The sequence below is a fragment of the Nicotiana attenuata genome, unplaced genomic scaffold (genome assembly GCF_001879085.1).
Source record: "Nicotiana attenuata strain UT unplaced genomic scaffold, NIATTr2, whole genome shotgun sequence".
In the NCBI taxonomy this organism is placed as follows: domain Eukaryota; kingdom Viridiplantae; phylum Streptophyta; class Magnoliopsida; order Solanales; family Solanaceae; genus Nicotiana; species Nicotiana attenuata.
Genome location: NW_017671546.1, coordinates 161,147 through 174,433, shown reverse-complemented (window position 1 = coordinate 174,433; position 13,287 = coordinate 161,147).

The window sequence follows — 13,287 nt, the reverse complement described above, 5'->3', positions numbered from 1 at the left end:
TTCTTAAAGGAATATGAGGACATTTTCGCATGGTCATATGATGACATGACCGATTTAATCACGTCCATAGTAGCTCACATGTTGCCTACTAATCCCATGTGTCCGCCAGTGAAGCAGAAACTCAGAAAGTTCAAGCCAGACATGAGCCTGATAATCAAGGAGGAAGTTACCAAGCGGATCTAAGCCAAAGTTCTCAGGGTTGTGGAGTATCCAACTTGGTTAGCCAACATTGTGCCAGTTCCGAATAAAGATGGGAAAGTCAGAGTATGTGTTGACTATCGAGATTTAAACAGAGCACTTCCCAAAGATGACTTTCCACTGCCAAGTATACGCATCCTGATCGATAATTGCGCCAAGCATGAACTCCAATCCTTTGTAGATTGCTTCGTGGGTTATCACCAGATCTGGATGGACGAAGAAGACGCAGAGAAAGCAGCTTTTATCACACCTTGGGGGTATACTGCTACAAGATGATGCCATTTGGTCTAAAGAATGCTGGGGCTACCTACATGAGAGCCATGACAACCATCTTTCACGATATTATACACAAGGAAATAAAGGTGTATGTGGACGACGTCATTATCAGATCCAAGAGGGCTGCAGATCACATAGCAAACTTGAGAAAGTTCTTTGACAGGTTGAGGAGGTACAACTTGAAACTGAACCCTGCCAAGTGTGCATTCGGGGTTCCCGCAGGAAAGTTATTGGGATTCATTGTCACCCGTCAAGGGATCGAGCTAGATCCGTCTAAAGTCAAGGCTATTCAGGAGTTACCGCCACCTAGGAGCAAAAAGGATGTGATGAGCTTCCTAGGACGTCTCAACTATATCAGTCGACTCATAGCACAGTCCACAGTCATATGTGAACCCATCTTTAAGATGCTGAGGAAAGATGCCGAGACAAGCTGGACCGAGGATTGTCAGAAAGCTTTTGACAAAATCAAGGAATACCTGTCCACACCACCAGTTCTGGTCCCGCCGGAACCAGGACGACCTCTGCTACTCTATTTATCTCTATTGGATGGAGCCTTCGGATGTGTTCTGGGACAACATGATGAGACAGGGAGAAAGGAGCAAGCCATATACTACTTGAGTAAGAAGTTCACACCTTACGAAGCACGGTACTCTCTGCTGGATTGCACTTGTTGTGCTTTGACCTGGACGGCCCAGAAGTTGAGGCATTACTTCTGTGCCTATACTGTTGACATCAAATTTTGTCCCTCATTTCTTTCAAATTACTTCTTTAAGCTTCTAATATCACTAATAATATAAGGTAGATGTTCTACTATATTTTTAATACAAACTATACCTATTTGTTATTATTAGTATTAAAAATATTATAGTTATATCTATTATTGTTATTATTATTACTCTTACTATTATTTCTAAAAAAACACATTTTTTTCTCTTTACATAATTAATTAATGATATTTTTGTGATGAAATTTTACTTAACAATTAGTGTAAGTTATTTTTTAAATTTAAATGCTAGCTTCCACAACTATTTTAAGTAACATTAAACAGTTTAACCAATAATATTATGTAGTATTGTATAATGTGGCTAATAAAATTATTTTAAATAGAAGCTCAAAGAAAGTACAAAGAAGAAGGAAATGTTCAGCAGTCCAAGCCAAAAGTCTGGCCCAAATCCGTCCACTATACTAGCCCAATCCAAAATTACCCTATTTTTGTATTCCAAAATATCTCCAATTAATTAGATTGAATACTTTACCTAAATCCCATCACTCTGAGCATTTGTCTTGACTCCCCTTTACCGTTTCAGAAGACCTTTCCCTTCTCCTCTCCCCTCTCTCTTTGTTCTCTACCAAATTTCACAAGACTCAAAACAAAGTTAAATCTGCACTTTTCACTTTTGCCATTTTTATGCAAGAAAGCTTAGGATTCTTCACACAAGTTTCTGATCTCCCCAGCTTTTCTTCACCCCTTTGAAAATCAGAACAGCTCTTTGACCATTTTGAAGATGTAAAATCCTGCCCAAATCAGCCCTTGAAGAACCCTAGAATCTCTCTATAAATACTTGAAATCCAAACTAGTTTAAGATCAAGCTTCAACCACCATTCTACTCAAAAAATAGAGAAATTTTAGCTTTCTTTCTTACTTCTCCGTCTCTGTTTGTTCCTGGCAATACTTGGCATTTTTCGGCGATTTATTGCCTTCCGGGTTAGTGAATTCAAGGCCTGAGATAGTCCCATGAAGATGCCCCAGTTCACTGCACCGCAAAAGGTCAGTTTCCTTCTAAATTTTAATCTTTCAGTATTTTGTTTAGATGTAAAATGTGTCAATTTGTTCTAGTAGAAATCATGTGAGTTTTCCCCTTTAATTGGCTATAGAAAATTGTCTTTGATAATGTTCATATAACAGAATGGTGCGCATAGCGTTTTGCTTTTCCTATTCATCTATTTCTCGCTTGATCAAACAAGTGTAGCTTTTGGATCTGATTTTCTTTTAATACCATCGTGGTTCAAGGTGATCTTTCAAAGTTGGCACCAAGACCTTTGAAGAGAAAGCGTGAAGCTAAACAAGATGATTGACTAGAGCTTTTCATCACTAGTATTTTGCCCGCCCTTTCATAATTGACTCTGTTTCATGTACTTTTGCTAAACTTTTGTATGAACTACATTTTGACCCGATTCTCATTTAAGAGGGGATACGTAGGCAACCCTATGGGTTCGGTCTCAACATAATAAAATTTTTATTTTCCCCCAAAAGCCAAAACCAGGGCAGATTTTGCAGAAGGATACTCATCATTCGGCAAAGCAGAAAATAAAATTCCGAGCTACATATTTGTTACAAGCGCAACAGCAAATTTCCAGAATGCCATAGCAACAAGTTGTAGATTCAAAGCCAAAACTTTGACGTTCAATGCAAGGCAACCACTTTATTTTATACTAATGAATTTTCTTTGAGTAAAGCAGGGGCACGCTCTAGCCATTCTCGATCAAGACCATCTGCATGATAATCCAAAGCTCAGCATCAAGCCAAAATTGCAAAACTCTGGAGAGGATGAAGCTAAGCCAACATGAATCAAATTTTGTAAGTCACAATTTTTCTTTGAGTGCAGGAATTTAATAGTGGATAATTTCAGCTTGAAGATCTGACAAGCGTCGGCATTTCATCATGAATATTCGCTAGTACAAAGGAATTGCATCAAGCTCTTTACACCATACAATTTGCTATTTCAAAGACATTACACCACGCTCTCCGCATCGCACCTTGAATACTCGAAGGCAATGCACCAGGCATCGCACCAAGCTCTTCACACTGCACTAATCTTGTAATTTAAATCAAGCATCGCATTTAGGCTTGTCCGCCTTTAATAGGACATTTAGGCTCGTCCGCCTTTAATACGAAATTTTAGGCACATTTGCCTTTAATTAAATATTTAGGCTTGTCATCCTTCGAAAGGACATTTAGGCTCGTCCGCCTTTAATATGACATTTGGGCACAATTGCTTTTAATTAAATATTTAGGCTTATACTCCTTTAATTGGATATTTATGCACATTTATCATTTAGGCTCGTTTGCCTTTAATAGGACAGTTATGCACATTTATTTTTAATTGAATATTTAGGCTCATCCGCCTTAATAGGATATTTAGGCATATCCCCCATTAATTGGAATTTTTAAGCACGCTTGCCTTTATGATATTTAGGCTTGCCCGCCTTTAATTGGATTCTTAAGCACGTTTGCTTATTAATATGGTATTTGGGATTGTCCGCCTTTAACAGGACATTTATGCATTAAATATTTAGGCTTATCCGCCATTAATTGGATTTTTAAGCACGTTTACCTATTAATATGGTATTTAGGCTTGTCCGCCTTTAACAGGACATTTATGCATTAAATATTTAGGCTTATCCGCCTTTAATTGGATTTTTAAGCACGTTTGCCTATTAATATGGTATTTAGGCTTGTCCGCCTTTAACAAGACATTTATGCATTAAATATTTAGGCTTATCCACCTTTAATTGGATTTTAAGCACATTTGCCTTTAATATGGTATTTAGGCTTGTCTGCCTTTAACAGGACATTTATGCATTAAATATTTAGCCTTATCCGCCTTCAATTGGATTTTTGTGATGACCCAAAAGGTCATCACTTGTTTTTAAATTAAATTCTGCATTTCGAGGCCTTAAAAACCTCTTTCAGCATCACCTCGATTTGGATGCGCAGTCCGGGCACATAGCCGGAAAGTCTATATGTGAAAATCTATAAAAATGATAAAATTTGGCTTTAAAAATGAATAAAGTTGACTTCAGTCAACATTTTGGATAAACGGACCCGAACCCATGATTTGATGGTCCCGGAGGGTCCGTAGGAAAATATGGGACTTGGACGTATACCCGGAATCGAATTCCGAGGTCCCAAGCTCGAGAAATGAATTTTTAAAGAACATTATTTTCTGAAATTAATTATGAGATTTCGAAATGAATTGTGATTAGAACTTGATGGTATCGGGCCCGTATTTTGGTTATGGCGCCCGGTATAGGTCTTATATGTGATTAAAGATAAGTCTGTGAAATTTTGTCAGAAACGGGCTTGAAACGACGTGAAGCGGATTGTTTTTGAGAAAATTGGAAATTTGAAGTTCTTAAGAAAATTTCATGATTTTGATGCTAAATTCATAGTTTTTGATGTTATTTTAGTGATTTGAATGCACGAGCAAGCCCGTATGATGTTGTTAGGTTGGTGTGCATGTTTGGTTTGGAGCCCCGAGGGCTCGGGTTAGTTTTGGATAGGCCACGGGGTGGATTTTAGACTTGGAAATTTTAGGTTTTATTGCTGGTGTGATCAGGCCTGCAGGCTTCGCATTTGCGAATGCGATATCACAAATGCGAGGGCTTGGTTGCAAATGCAAACCAGCCCAGGCCTGCCCTTCCTCGCAAATGCGAGATGTTTCCTCGCAATACCGGCCTCGCGAATGCGAGTGTCCCTTCGCAAATTCGAGTCTGCTTGTAATGCTTGAGGCCGCAAATGCGACCTATGTGTCGCAAATGCGAAGTCGCAAATGCGACATTCCTATTCGCAAATGCGAAAGTCCAAATTCTCTGAAGGGTTCGCAATTGCGAACCCCTGTTCGCATTTCCCATATCTGCAACCTGCAACTTTTTATACTTAGCTGAAAATCAACCATTTTTCACATCTTTTCAAAACACAAACTCCCTAGGGCGATTTTTCAAGAAAAAATCTTCTTTCAAATCGATTGTAAGTCACTTTTAACTCGTTTCCTTCGATCATTAACATCTTTAAAATGATTTCAACTCAAAATCAAAGATTTTCATTGGGAAATTGGGTGTTTTGGGTGTGAGCACGTGATTTTTTCCCTAAGCAAATTATCCCAAAAGTTTCAAATAAAATGATTCTACAATTTTTTTTTGTAGGTTTTGTTGAATTTGGTGTTAATTGATTGCATGATAATTCATATTACAAAAATACGCATTTGCATTTAGGAATTTAATCTCACATTTTTAGGTATGGATTTGTTTAGAATAAAAATTAAAGAAAATCACAAAAATAGTTTCTTTGCATTTTTAATTGTTAACTGTTGCATTTATCTTTTAAGTAGAATTTTAAGTAATTTTAGGATTTGAATAGTGTAATCTCGAATTATATTAAGTATTGGTTTAATTTTTTTTTACATGTTATAGAATCAGAAAAAATGCAAGATAAAAATACAAAAATATAAAATAAAATACAAAAGCAAAAGCAATAAAAGAAAACAAAATGAATTAATAAAAAGGGAATTAGGCTAGTTGAATTGGGCCAAATTTGGTTTAAGTCCAAACGACCCCACTCCAATTTGCTTCAGCCCAGACCAATTTGGCCCGGTCCGTCTCCCCACCCGGTCCAGTCCCCAGGTTATCAATCCGTTTTGGCGTCGAGCAATCTCAACCGTCCATCACCCTCATCCAACGGCCCTTGATCAAAGTTGGACTTTAAATATAAGTGTCCAAAATAATACCAAACCCTAAAGACCAAATATTTCTTCCTCGTACCCCCCCCTCTTTGTAACGCCGGCCACCGGATCCACCCTAACTCCACCCTGCTCCGCCCTAGCGCCGCTGGCCGGAAATCGCCGCTGGCGGCGGAGATGCTCCGATGGCCCCCAAAATTTCACACCATACTCTCCTTCACCTCGTCTTTCCAACCCCCATATCCATGTCCCTCGAATCCCAACCCAACTCCTCGAATATTCAATCTAAGTTTTCAGGCCAAGTCACAAACTCACCCAAACCGGCCCAAATTCATACTATATGTTCCTCATCCCTCCCTCATCATTAATCCATACCTAGAAACCCTCGAATCTGCCCGGAATTTTACAAATTCTAAATCCCAATTCCGGCAGAACCCTAACTCAGAAATCTTGGGGATTTTGGACCGTAATATCCCTAATCACGTGTTTTCTTTTGAAAACACACGATTAGGGATGTTACGTGTCAAGAATCCTGGAGGATTCAAACAACAATGGCTGGCCAGAGTTCGTTCCATAATCAGTAAGCCTTCTTGTTCTTTTCTTTTCTGATTTTTGAGTTTTCTTTGACTTGTTTGTTTAGCTTCAATTAGGGTATTTTTTTCCTGCATGATACTTAAATTAGGGCTATAGGGTTTCAATTTAACTGTTGTTTGGATAATTTGTTTTGATTCTGGTTAGTTTTCGATTATGTTAATTGTTACCTGTTGATCAAAATTCTGACAGATTAGTTTCATGATTAGTTGTGTTTAATAATGATTTAATAGTTTTAATTTTCTTGTTAGTTTAGATCATTTGAATTTTAATAATTGATATTAGCTAGGGTTAATTAGTTCAATTGGAAATTGGTTAATTAGGGTTTTTCTTTAGATTACTATTTAAGCCTTAATAAATTTAGGTTTCAGGATAAATTGGTTAAGTGCAATTGATTAAAACATGTTGGTAATTCTAGGAGAGGTTTGAGAGTATTTCAGGGATTGAAAATGGCATGTTTTGCCAAATTGGTAATTTTAGAACCAAGATAAGGGTAGTATAGGTATTGTACGATTAAAAGAACACCCTAGGGATTTCTAGAATAGGACTTTAGTGTAGATTTTAGCAAACTTAGGGTAGTGACTTGAGAAACAAGTCAGAAATTGAAGGTTTAATAGGTGAATTATGAAATTAAAAGGGGGAAAAATGTGTGAAAGCTTCCAGAATAATCTGCCCCACTCCTTGCCTATAAAAGGCACCCCTAATGCCTTCTTGAACAAGGGTTTTTGAACCCCAAAATTCCCCCCACCCCCCAAAGCTCTCTCTCTAGATCTGATCTAAAGTTTGAATTCAAAATTTCTTTCTAGCTGTAGTTCTATACAGAAAACCAAAAAAAAAGACAAATTCAGTAAAAATCCAAAAAAAAGAAGAGCATAAAACCACAAATAGATACTGTTACATTGATTTTAAGATCAAAAATAGTTCAAATCTCTCTATTTCTGTTCTATACTTAGTTGTTCAGAGCATCTGAAGGTGTTAGGGTTCATTTGGAGTGAGTTTTGGTCGTTTCGATTGCTGAAGAAGTTCTGTAGGTCCTGGATCAAATTTTGATTGCATTTGAGTGTGTTCAAGTAATATTATGGTCAATCGTTTGGGTTTTGCTTGGTTTCGAACTTTTCCTTGGTCATTGAATTGGTTCCTGGCTGGTTGATTTCAGCGCGTAGCTGTTGTTGGTGACTTGCTCTTCTTCTTCTCATTTCCAAATTCCAGGTACACATTCACTATGATCTGGAAGCTTGATTCCTGCGTATGAACGATTTGGGGAAATCAATGAAGAAGAATTGTTATTGGTCACTTGAGATTTTTTAGAATCATTGATTAGCCTTTAAATTTAGCTTAGCTATTCATGCTCAAGTATAACTGGAACAATTGTTTGGACTGTTTAATTTGAATTGAAAACTGTACGAACTGTTGGACTGTGATTGTTCATATTAGTTAGTTGTAGCCTTTTGTGATTGTTCACGTTAAATCATAGTTTAACAGTATTCGAAATAGTATTTTAGAATTAGCAAAGGATAAGTGTCAAATTAGTTCCTTGAATCTGGTAGTTCATTTCAGTAAATACCTTAATAGGATCAATACTTTATAATAACAAATACCTGTGATTACCTACAAGCCTGGGTATAAACTATAATTAAAACAGGGTTCTACTGATTAGTTATAAGTTATTGAAGGCATTTAGTGTAGCTTGAAACAAATTCAGCGTGTCTCACTTCTAATTGAATTTAGTTTTGTTTGATATAAGGCCAGTGGCCTGATCTCCACGGTTTGAGCTTCAGCTCATTTGACACAGGCCCAGATTCAAAGGTAATGCCCTTTGTGTCTAAATCCGGGACAAGCAAGCAGTCCAATTGTGACAATAATACGAGGTTGGGCCTGCTTTCAGGCTAGGCTGATTTTGAGATTGGCAATGTTTCAATTTTGGTCTGACTACAAGGCCCGTTTTTTTTCTGAAAGTATAATAGCTCAACAATAATTAATTAGGGGTTTTTTTTTATTTTTAAAGACACAGTGAGGAGAAAACTATAGATTACATTAGGATTGCCTTTTAAAAATAAAATGAGAAGAGCCTCGCCAAATAAAAGTGCAAAACTGCGGGGCCCTCAATAAATGCTATATAAAATACTTAGACTTCGGGACGGGCCGTTTAGCGAATTTTACGGTCTTCCCCAAAGATAATAAACGCGTGGTTGTTTTAGGCGCGTATTTTAATAGAATTACCTTCTTAAATACGGGTGCACATTGATGTGACCCAAATCCAAATCTCAACGGAGTCGAAATGTGTTGACAACCACGGGTGCACTGGTGCGACGTGGTTCGAGACGCATTTTCACGATGTTGCAATTCTTATTAAAAATAAAAATAAAAGCGGTTTATTAATAAAAGGCACATAGGTTAGAACATGTTTTAAAATCAGATAAAACCAAATACAACAGTTGAGCGACCGTGCTAGAACCACGGAATCCGGAATGCCTAACACCTTCTCCCGGGTTAACAGAATTCCTTACTCGGATTTCTGGTTCGCGGACTGTTAACAGAGTCATAATCTCCTCGGTTCGGGATTCAACCGGTGACTTGGGACACCATTAATCTCCCAAGTGGCGACTCTGAATATTAATAATAAATCCTGTTCCGATTGTCCTTTAATTGGAAAAACTCCTTTATGCCCTTGCGGGTGTAGGAAAAAGGAGGTGTGATAGCTCTGGCGACTCTGCTGGGGAATAAGAACCCAGAATCTCTGGTTCAGGGTTCAGAATTCGAGCTTAGAATAATTGTTGTATTTGGTTATATCTGATTTTCCTACATGTTTCATGCTTAATGTGCCAAATGTTTACCGCTTTGATATTATCTGAACTGTATATAAACTGTGCCAAAACCCTTCTCTTCTCACCTCCGGGGATGTGCTCACTGGTTGAGACTCCCTATTCTGTTAGTGTCAATACCTTGAAATAAGAAAGAGCCCGGACAAGTTACTAAGCCGGATGGCCTTTTGGTTCCCGGTACGTAGCCCCCTCCTCGACTCGAGTTGTCCACTCCGGTACACAGTCTAGAACCCATACCCAGGTTTTGAACCTAGAATAACTTGACCTCATGTCGGATCCCCAGTAGGAACGCTTATCTACATCACGTGCATTTTGACTTAGGGGACTCAACACAGGGGTTGGGTCCGTCTAGGACATGTGTACCCGGAATAATGGACCATCCTGATGCATCCTACTTGTGCATTTATCTGTTTTGGAATTGCATGCTGACCGGCTTTGAATATCTGGGAAAATTTGGAAAAAACAAAAAGAGAAAAAGAGAAAATAGCAGTGTAGAGGGTTAATTACCTATATTAGAAAAAAAAAACCAATGTCCAAGTAGTGCCGAAATGCTGCCGGATTTTTGAGAAAATGAAAGCAAAAGAAGAAAAGTAGTTTTTTTTAGTTTGTTTTGTTTGCCAATGGAAAAGAAAAAAAAGAGTTTTATTTTCAAATTAGTTATCTGCCACTAAAAAGAAAATATAAAAAGAGTCTTGCTTTCAGAAATAGTGAATTTGCCAACAAAAAACAAAAAAGAGTCTTATTTTCAAAAATAGTTAGTTTTATTTGCCCGAACTACGCTGGTTTGATTCTCACCAAGTGTGAGATACGTAAGCAACCCTCATCGGGTCCAACCACCCCTTTTGCAAAATAGCCAAAATGTCAACTTTTATTTTTTGTCATAAATAAATCAGGTGACGCCGTTTTGTCAAAATAGCCGAATGTCCCCAAAAGGGCGCCGGAAGGCTGTTTATGCAAAAACGGCTATCTTGAGTCTTTTCCCAACGGTTAGCGGGTACAGCCTTAAAGTCTTCTCCTTGAAGTGTTGAAAGGCCGTATTGGCAAAGCTGGGCTTTATTTTTGGAAATTAGAATTGAAAATAGTGTCTTTTCCTTTAGGTCATGAATAAGTGATTAATTCACCTTAATAAATGTGCAGGATGAGCACGACTCAAAATGAACTATTTTCAATCATGCATAAAATCCCTTTGGAGTTACGTCTGTGGTGGAACGATTTAGGCGGAGAAGGGCAAGATGAAGTCAAGAAACATTTGAATGGGCTTACCGGTTTGCTAGATATTGTGCCTCGGGGAGATATTATCAGAGCATTGGTTACATGTTGGGACCCAGCACATAACGTGTTCCATTTTTCGGACTTTGAGCTTACCTCGACATTAGAGGAAATAGCTGGATACATTGGGAAAGATGAGGTTCCTTTTGAGGCACAAATATTTGGTTGCCCCCAAAGTTGTAGCCGTGCACAGATTTCTAGACTCTTTGAAGATAGTCAGAACCGTCCATAACACAGATCTGGCAAATGGCTTTTGTACTCTAAACTTCATATATCATCGATATGGCCACATCGGGGGGGTTCAACAACCCAGAAAGCAAGATATGTAGCAAAGGAAATCGCCAGAAGTGGGAGGAGCATCGACGTTTCGCTTTTATGGTGGTTTTCCTGGGGCTTTTAGTATTTCCAAGGAAGGACGGGAACATTGACATAAAAATAGCTGGGGTCGTCAGCACGTTAATGACTCAAGCCAAAAGTACTCTTGCACCTATGATATTGGTCGACATCTTCCGTGCTCTTACAGCCTGCAAGGCCGGGGAAGCTTTCTTCGAGGGTTGCAGTCTATTGTTACAAATGTGGATGATCGAGCATCTGTGTCATCGTCCTCAGTTCTTGAGCTACGGGTCTCCAGAGAAAACATGCATAGAAGAGTTTTACACAAGGATTAAAGGGGTCAAATTGCCAGAAGGATTCACGGGTTGGACAACATATTTTCGGTCCCTCACTGCTAGCCAAATAGAGTGGACACTTGGATGGTTACCCGTTGATGAAATCGTATATATGCCGGCAGCCCGACCACATTTCCTTCTGATGGGGCTTAGAAGCATTCAGCCTTACGCCCCGTATCGAGTGTTGAGACAGCTGGGGAGATGCCAGATAGTACCCAAGGATGATGATCTTAGTTTGCAAGTGGTTGAGATTGGCCCTGATGGCCAGTTTCCTGAAGCAATGGTCCGCCAAGTCTGGAGCGAATGTCAATATTTGGCGGCAAATACTTGTGTTCGGGATCGAGCCAAAGGAGAAGTGTCACCTGATTATCAGGCTTGGTATAGAAGGGACGTTGCATTCGGAAGACCGGCCAAAAGACCTCACATCCAGGAATTTGTTGAATCATCACAAGAACAGTGGGCTTGGTTAGCTAAAGAAAATGAGTACAGGGCCCGCATAGGAGCATTGGAAAAACAGGTCCAAGACCTCCGATTTGAAAATAGCTTGCAAGCCGCGGCTGACGAAGGTGAGAGAAAACAATTGGCCAAAGAGAATGAAGCCTTACGAGCCCAAATCCAAAAGATGAAGTTAGAGGCCGACAACCCTGTCAGAAGTGCCAAAGATACAAAGCTTATAGAAAATCTAAGGCAAAAAGTAAATGACTACAGTTTTGACCTCAACAAAGCGGAAAAGGAATTAGCTGGGGTTCGGAAACAATTGGCTAAAAACGCGGAAGAACGGGCCCGCATGGTTAAACAGTTGAAAGAAGAATACGACAATGAGGTCACAGGATTAAAGAAAAAGGTCATTGCCACAGAGAACCGAATGATCAAACAGGCAAAAGAATTCAAAGTCGAAAGAGAGCATTGCTACATGGCATTGGCACAGTTAGAAATGGACTTGCAACAACTCCGGGAACAAAGCCAGGCGGCTGAGCAGACTTTGGAGGCTAGGGCCCAACAGATAGGGCGGTTGCTTCAAGAGAAAGGAAGAATCCGAGAGAGAATCTTAACCGTTGCTCATTCCATTACTAGGAAATGTCAAATGTGCGAGAACATGACCCGTACCACCTTCTTGGCATCAGTGATGATATTTGTGAAGCAGATAATGAACGACCTGGACAGACTTCAAGGGGAACTTGCATATAGGCCCGCGGCGAGACCGAATGATGTCCCGCGGGCACCAGGAGCTTTAATGTATTCGTAATTGTCTTTGAGTCTGCACTCTTTCTTCTACTAAAAAAAAAAAAAGTTTGTCTTTCGAGTCTGTATTTCCCGTTTTTTCCGGGGTTAGGTCATTTGGGTTTGTATTTCTTTTTACCAGAGTCTGTATCTCCTTTTCGTTAAAAGACAGTCAGTTGATTGAGTCTGTATTTTGTTTGAATTAGAATAGGGATGATGGAGTTTGTAGTTCTTAGAGTCTGTTAGTTGTTTTGAGTCTTTGTAATAGACAAATTTGCTATCAATAAAATTGAAATTGCCAAAAATATCCTGCTCCTACTTTGCATTTATTTTTCACGAACTACGCTTGGTCTGATTCACGCAGGGTCGTGATACGTAGGCAATCTCCATAGGATTCGACCGTTTCTAAATAATAAAAGGGAAAACCAGAAAGGAATGATACAAACAGGGGAAAAACCAAAGGAAAGAGAACCAAAAGAGGGAGAGCAAAACAAAGTGAAAAGGAAAAGATAAGAGTGGGAACTAATTGGCAAGAAAAGAAATGGAAAGCCGGGATGACGCATGTGAATGAACAAAGACATAATAGAAACGGTTGACTGCTTAGGTGCATCCACCCATCAATGTGCGGTTATCTATTTGTTAATGCCCTAACCGCTAACAAAGTTGTTGTTGATGAGTCCAGGCAAGTGATTAAGCTGACTGGCATTCTGGCAACCCATCCTTACAACACCCGCTCCAAGGACAAGTCAAACATGGTCAATCAGGATTTAGAAGCAAACATTG